The sequence below is a fragment of the Lathyrus oleraceus genome, chromosome 1 (assembly GCF_024323335.1).
Source record: "Lathyrus oleraceus cultivar Zhongwan6 chromosome 1, CAAS_Psat_ZW6_1.0, whole genome shotgun sequence".
NCBI classification, from domain to species: domain Eukaryota; kingdom Viridiplantae; phylum Streptophyta; class Magnoliopsida; order Fabales; family Fabaceae; genus Lathyrus; species Lathyrus oleraceus.
In genome coordinates, this window is record NC_066579.1 from 286,006,555 (window position 1) to 286,013,282 (window position 6,728).

Here is a 6,728-nt window from a genome sequence, read left to right on the forward strand (position 1 = left end):
TATGCCAAATGTTCTTCATTTCCAAGGAACCAATAAATTATAACTAAACGCTAGTGAAACTAGAGATGAATCACTTTCATGCCATGGGTTGAATTAATTCTTATTCCTAATAATATTTGAGTTTCTCCAAACAATTATGCTTGAAAGGATGTACAAAAGTTCAACTTCTTAGAAAAGAAGCCTAGGAAATAAACATCCATGTTTCTGAACATACATCCACATGCTGAAGTAACACTGATTGATGAACCATTTGTATTGCCCTTTTTACATCTATCGATCGGAGGCTGCCATAAAACTACTTTAAAATAGCACATATTTAAGCCAGACCAAATCCCAAAAAGAAGATTATGAAGGACCAATTATTCTCTCCTTTTAAATACTCCTCTTTCGCGCCAAAGCTGGTATGAGACTCATTTTCCCAAGATATTATTCACCTTGAGGTTTCCCATAACTAACTTGAGCGTTGTTATGCTAACCTTGAAGGTCCACCAGTTTCTCCACATCAGAGCTGCAAGCATCATCTTCCATATTATGACATGCCTATCTCATTCTTATTCCGCCATCGAACATTGTCGCTGTCTATGAGAATCTACAATTGATTCCTATTAAATTTCATAATTGAATCTTTTTATTCGAGATCTCCATATATCTAAAAATTACATCAAATGGACACGATTCCAGAGATTCCTGAACTAAGACGTATCATGATACTCCTTATTGTTACCGTTGGGGAAAGTTTATTCAATCGACATGCGTCAACTTCGAAATGAGGAGCACTCACTAACGTAGAATAGAGAGATGCAAGACCGAACCCGAATTTGGTTGCGACGACCATCTTCTTTTTTCTGTTAAGGATTTTATCACTATTTTCCCTTTCCTTTGCAATAAACAAAGTTCGGTGACGACTTTGTAATTTTTTCGTAGAGTAAGAAGTCTTCCTCGGACAATTAGAATGATGTGGTGAGCTTTCTCCCACATCTTATGCTATTGGACCTCCCTGTCCAATTTACAAGATGGATAATTGATGGGCGGTAAAGAATAATATCTAACCGAATTTGGATAATTTGACTAAGAATAATATCTAATCGATGGATAATTAATAATTGAAAATTAGAATGTTTCGATCAGTCAAATATTAATTCATACTCTCTCACACTCATCATAAATGTCCTCTTTTAATTTTGCAACATTTTTAAGATAATGATCAGTTGTGTTCATTACGATGATATAATTTCCTTAAAAATTACAGTTAATGGAATTTTTATTTGAAAAAAAAAGTTAATGAGGATATAATAGTTTTTTTTCTCCAACTACTTTTTTATGGAGATGCGGGGTATCTTACCCCGTACCTCTCGCATGCTAAGCGAGCGCTCTACCATCTGAGCTACATCCCCGTTTTATAACTCAATTAGTTTTATTAAAAAAACCATATACAATGGCGAACTAAGTTTGTTCGAAGCAAATATTTCAAATAAGAACACAAACCATTCCAATAAGTAAAATTATTGAAAGAAAGACCAATGTTTGCTACGTTATCACACATTAGTTTCCTTCCATAAAAGATATGAGCGGCAAAAAATTTAATATTTTTCACTATAGTTTTACAATTATGCCAAATGTTCTTCATTTCCAAGGAACCAATAAATTATAACTAAACGCTAGTAAAACTAGAGATGAATCACTTTCATGCCATGGGTTGAATTAATTCTTATTCACAATAATATTTGAGTTTCTCCAAACAATTATGCTTGAAAGGATGTACAAAAGTTCAACTTCTTAGAAAAGAAGCCTAGGAAATAAACATCCATGTTTCTAAACATACATCCACATGCTGAAGAAGCACTGATTGATGAACCATTTTTATTGCCCTTTTTACATCTATCGATCGGAGGCTGCCATAAAACTACTTTAAAATAGCACATATTAAGCCAGACCAAATCCCAAAAAGAAGATTATGAAGGACCAATTATTCTCTCCTTTTAAATACTCCTCTTTCGCGCCAAAGCTGGTATGAGACTCATTTTCCCAAGATATTATTCACCTTGAGGTTCCCATAACTAACTTGAGCGTTGTTATGCTAACCTTGGAGGTCCACCAGTTTCTCCACATCAGAGCTGCAAGCATCATCTTCCATATTATGACATGCCTATCTCATTCTTATTCCACCATCGAACATTGTCGCTGTCTATGAGAATCTACAATTGATTCCTATTAAATTTCATAATTGAATCTTTTTATTCGAGATCTCCATATATCTAAAAATTACATCAAATGGAGACGATTCCAGAGATTCCTGAACTAAGACGTATCATGATACTCCTTATTGTTAACGTTGGGTAAGGTTTATTCAATCGACATGCGTCAACTTCGAAATGAGGAGCACTCACTAACGTAGAATAGAGAGATGCAAGACCGAACCCGAATTTGGTTGCGACGACCATCTTCTTTTTTCTGTTAAGGATTTTATCACTATTTTCCCTTTCCTTTGCAATAAACAAAGTTCGGTGACGACTTTGTAATTTTTTCGTAGAGTAAGAAGTCTTTCTCGGACAATTAGAATGATGTGGTGAGCTTTCTCCCACATCTTATGCTATTGGACCTCCCTGTCCAATTTACAAGATGGATAATTGATGGGCGGTAAAGAATAATATCTAACCGAATTTGGATAATTTGACTAAGAATAATATCTAATCGATGGATAATTAATAATTGAAAATTAGAATGTTTCGATCAGTCAAATATTAATTCATACTCTCTCACACTCATCATAAATGTCCTCTTTTAATTTTGCAACATTTTTAAGATAATGATCAGTTATGTTCATTACGATGATATAAATTCCTTTAAAATTACAGTTAATGGAATTTTTATTTGAAAAAAAAAGTTAATAAGGATATAAAAGTTTTTTTCTCCAACTACTTATTTATGGAGATGCAGGGTATCGATCCCCGTACCTCTTACATGCTAAGCGAGCGCTCTACCATCTGAGCTACATCCCCGTTTTATAACTCAATTAGTTTTATTAAAAAAACCATATACAATGGCGAACTAAGTTTGTTCGAAGCAAATATTTCAAATAAGAACACAAACCATTCCAATAAGTAAAATTATTGAAAGAAAGACCAATGTTTGCTACGTTATCATCACATTAGTTTCCCTCCATAAAAGATATGAGCGGCGAAAAACTAAATATTTTTCACTATAGTTTTACAATTATGCCAAATGTTCTTCATTTCCAAGGAACCAATAAATTATAATTAAACGCTAGTAAAACTAGAGATGAATCACTTTCATGCCATGGGTTGAATTAATTCTTATTCACAATAATATTTGTGTTTCTCCAAACAATTATGCTTGAAAGGATGTACAAAAGTTCAACTTCTTAGAAAAGAAGCCTAGGAAATAAACATCCATGTTTCTTAACATACATCCACATGCTGAAGAAGCACTGATTGATGAACCATTTGTATTGCCCTTTTTACATCTATCGATCGGAGGCTGCCATAAAACTACTTTAAAATAGCACATATTTCGAGCCAGACCAAATCCCAAAAAGAAGATTATGAAGGACCAATTATTCTCTCCTTTTAAATACTCCTCTTTCGCGCCAAAGCTGGTATGAGACTCATTTTCCCAAGATATTATTCACCTTGAGGTTTCCCATAACTAACTTGAGCGTTGTTATGCTAACCTTGAAGGTCCACCAGTTTCTCCACATCAGAGCTGCAAGCATCATCTTCCATATTATGACATGCCTATCTCATTCTTATTCCGCCATCGAACATTGTCGCTGTCTATGAGAATCTACAATTGATTCCTATTAAATTTCATAATTGAATCTTTTTATTCGAGATCTCCATATATCTAAAAATTACATCAAATGGACACGATTCCAGAGATTCCTGAACTAAGACGTATCATGATACTCCTTATTGTTACCGTTGGGGAAGGTTTATTCAATCGACATGCGTCAACTTCGAAATGAGGAGCACTCACTAACGTAGAATAGAGAGATGCAAGACCGAACCCGAATTGGTTGCGACGACCATCTTCTTTTTTCTGTTAAGGATTTTATCACTATTTTCCCTTTCCTTTGCAATAAACAAAGTTCGGTGACGACTTTGTAATTTTTTCGTAGAGTAAGAAGTCTTCCTCGGACAATTAGAATGATGTGGTGAGCTTTCTCCCACATCTTATGCTATTGGACCTCCCTGTCCAATTTACAAGATGGATAATTGATGGGCGGTAAAGAATAATATCTTACCGAATTTGGATAATTTGACTAAGAATAATATCTAATCGATGGATAATTAATAATTGAAAATTAAAATGTTTCGATCAGTCAAATATTAATTCATACTCTCTCACACTCATAATAAATGTCCTCTTTTAATTTTGCAACATTTTAAAGATAATGATCAGTTATGTTCATTACCGATGATATAATTTCCTTAAAAATTACAGTTAATGGAATTTTTATTTGAAAAAAAAAGTTAATAAGGATATAAAAGTTTTTTTTTCTCCAACTACTTATTTATGGAGATGCGGGGTATCGATCCCCATACCTCTCGCATGCTAAGCGAGCGCTCTACCATCTGAGCTACATCCCCGTTTTATAACTTATTTAGTTTTATTAAAAAAATCATATACAATGGTGAACTAAGTTTGTTCGAAGCAAATATTTCAAATAAGAACACAAACCATTCCAATAAGTAAAATTATTGAAAGAAAGACCAATGTTTGCTACGTTATCATCGCATTAGTTTCCCTCCATAAAAGATATGAGCGGCAAAAAATTTAATATTTTTCACTATAGTTTTACAATTATGCCAAATGTTCTTCATTTCCAAGGAACCAATAAATTATAACTAAACGCTAGTAAAACTAGAGATGAATCACTTTCATGCCATGGGTTGAATTAATTCTTATTCACAATAATATTTGAGTTTCTCCAAACAATTATGCTTGAAAGGATGTACAAAAGTTCAACTTCTTAGAAAAGAAGCCTAGGAAATAAACATCCATGTTTCTGAACATACATCCACATGCTGAAGAAGCACTGATTGATGAACCATTTGTATTGCCCTTTTTACATCTATCGATCGGAGGCTGCCATAAAACTACTTTAAAATAGCACATATTTCGAGCCAGACCAAATCCCAAAAAGAAGATTATGAAGGACCAATTATTCTCTCCTTTTAAATACTCCTCTTTCGCGCCAAAGCTGGTATGAGACTCATTTTCCCAAGATATTATTCACCTTGAGGTTTCCCATAACTAACTTGAGCATTGTTATGCTAACCTTGAAGGTCCACCCGTTTCTCCACATCATAGCTGCAAGCATCATCTTCCATATTATGACATGCCTCTCTCATTCTTATTCCACCATCGAACATTGTCGCCGTCTATGAGAATCTACAATTGATTCCTATTAAATTTCATAATTGAATCTTTTTATTCGAGATCTCCATATATCTAAAAATTACATCAAATGGAGGCAATTCCAGAGATTCCTGAACTAAGACGTATCATGATACTCCTTATTGTTACCGTTGGGGAAGGTTTATTCAATCGACCTGCGTCAACTTCGAAATAAGGCGCACTCACTAACGTAGAATGGAGAGATGCAAGACCGAACCCGAATTTGGTTGCGACGACCATCTTCTTTTTTCTGTTAAGGATTTTATCACTATTTTCCCTTTCCTTTGCAATAAACAAAGTTCGGTGGCGACTTTGTAATTTTTCCATAGAGTAAGAAGTCTTCCTCGGACAATTAGAATGATGTGGTGAGCTTTCTCCCACATCTTATGCTATTGGACCTCCCTGTCCAATTTACAAGATGGATAATTGATGGGCGGTAAAGAATAATATCTAACCGAATTTGGATAATTTGACTAAGAATAATATTTAATCGATGGATAATTAATAATTGAAAATTAGAATGTTTCGATTAGTCAAATATTAATTCATACTCTCTCACACTCATTATAAATGTCCTCTTTTAATTTTGCAACATTTTTAAGATAATGATCAGTTATGTTCATTACGATGATATAATTCAGATAAAAGTTTTTTTTCTCCAACTACTTATTTATGGAGATGCGGGGTATCGATCCCCGTACCTCTCGCATGCTAAGCGAGCGCTCTAACATCTGAGCTACATCCCCGTTTTATAACTCAGTTAGTTTTATTAAAAAAACCATATACAATGGCGAACTAAGTTTGTTCGAAGCAAATATTTCAAATAAGAACACAAACCATTCCAATAAGTAAAATTATTGAAAGAAAGACCAATGTTTGCTACGTTATCATCACATTAGTTTCCCTCCATAAAAGATATGAGCGGCGAAAATTTTAATATTTTTCACTATAGTTTTACAATTATGCCAAATGTTCTTCATTTCCAAGGAACCAATAAATTATAATTAATAGCTAGTAAAACTAGAGATGAGTCACTTTCATGCCATGGGTTGAATTAATTCTTATTCACAATAATATTTGAGTTTCTCCAAACAATTATGCTTGAAAGGATGTACAAAAGTTCAACTTCTTAGAAAAGAAGCCTAGGAAATAAACATCCATGTTTCTAAACATACATCCACATGCTGAAGAAGCACTGATTGATGAACCATTTGTATTGCCCTTTTTTACATCTATCAATCCGAGGCTGCCATAAAACTACTTTAAAATAGCAGATATTTTGAGCCAGACCAAAGCTCAAAAAGAAG

At 33.8% G+C, this 6,728-nt stretch overlaps 2 non-coding genes across 2 annotated transcripts; both read right to left on the reverse strand.

The window, feature by feature from the left end:
* Positions 1 to 4,537: 4,537 nt before the first annotated feature.
* TRNAA-AGC (transfer RNA alanine (anticodon AGC)) lies at positions 4,538 to 4,610 on the reverse strand. Its single transcript has one exon. It is a non-coding gene; the product is annotated as a tRNA-Ala (tRNA).
* A 1,484-nt stretch (positions 4,611 to 6,094) lies between these two features.
* TRNAA-AGC (transfer RNA alanine (anticodon AGC)) lies at positions 6,095 to 6,167 on the reverse strand. The gene has a single exon. It is a non-coding gene; the product is annotated as a tRNA-Ala (tRNA).
* Positions 6,168 to 6,728: the final 561 nt, after the last annotated feature.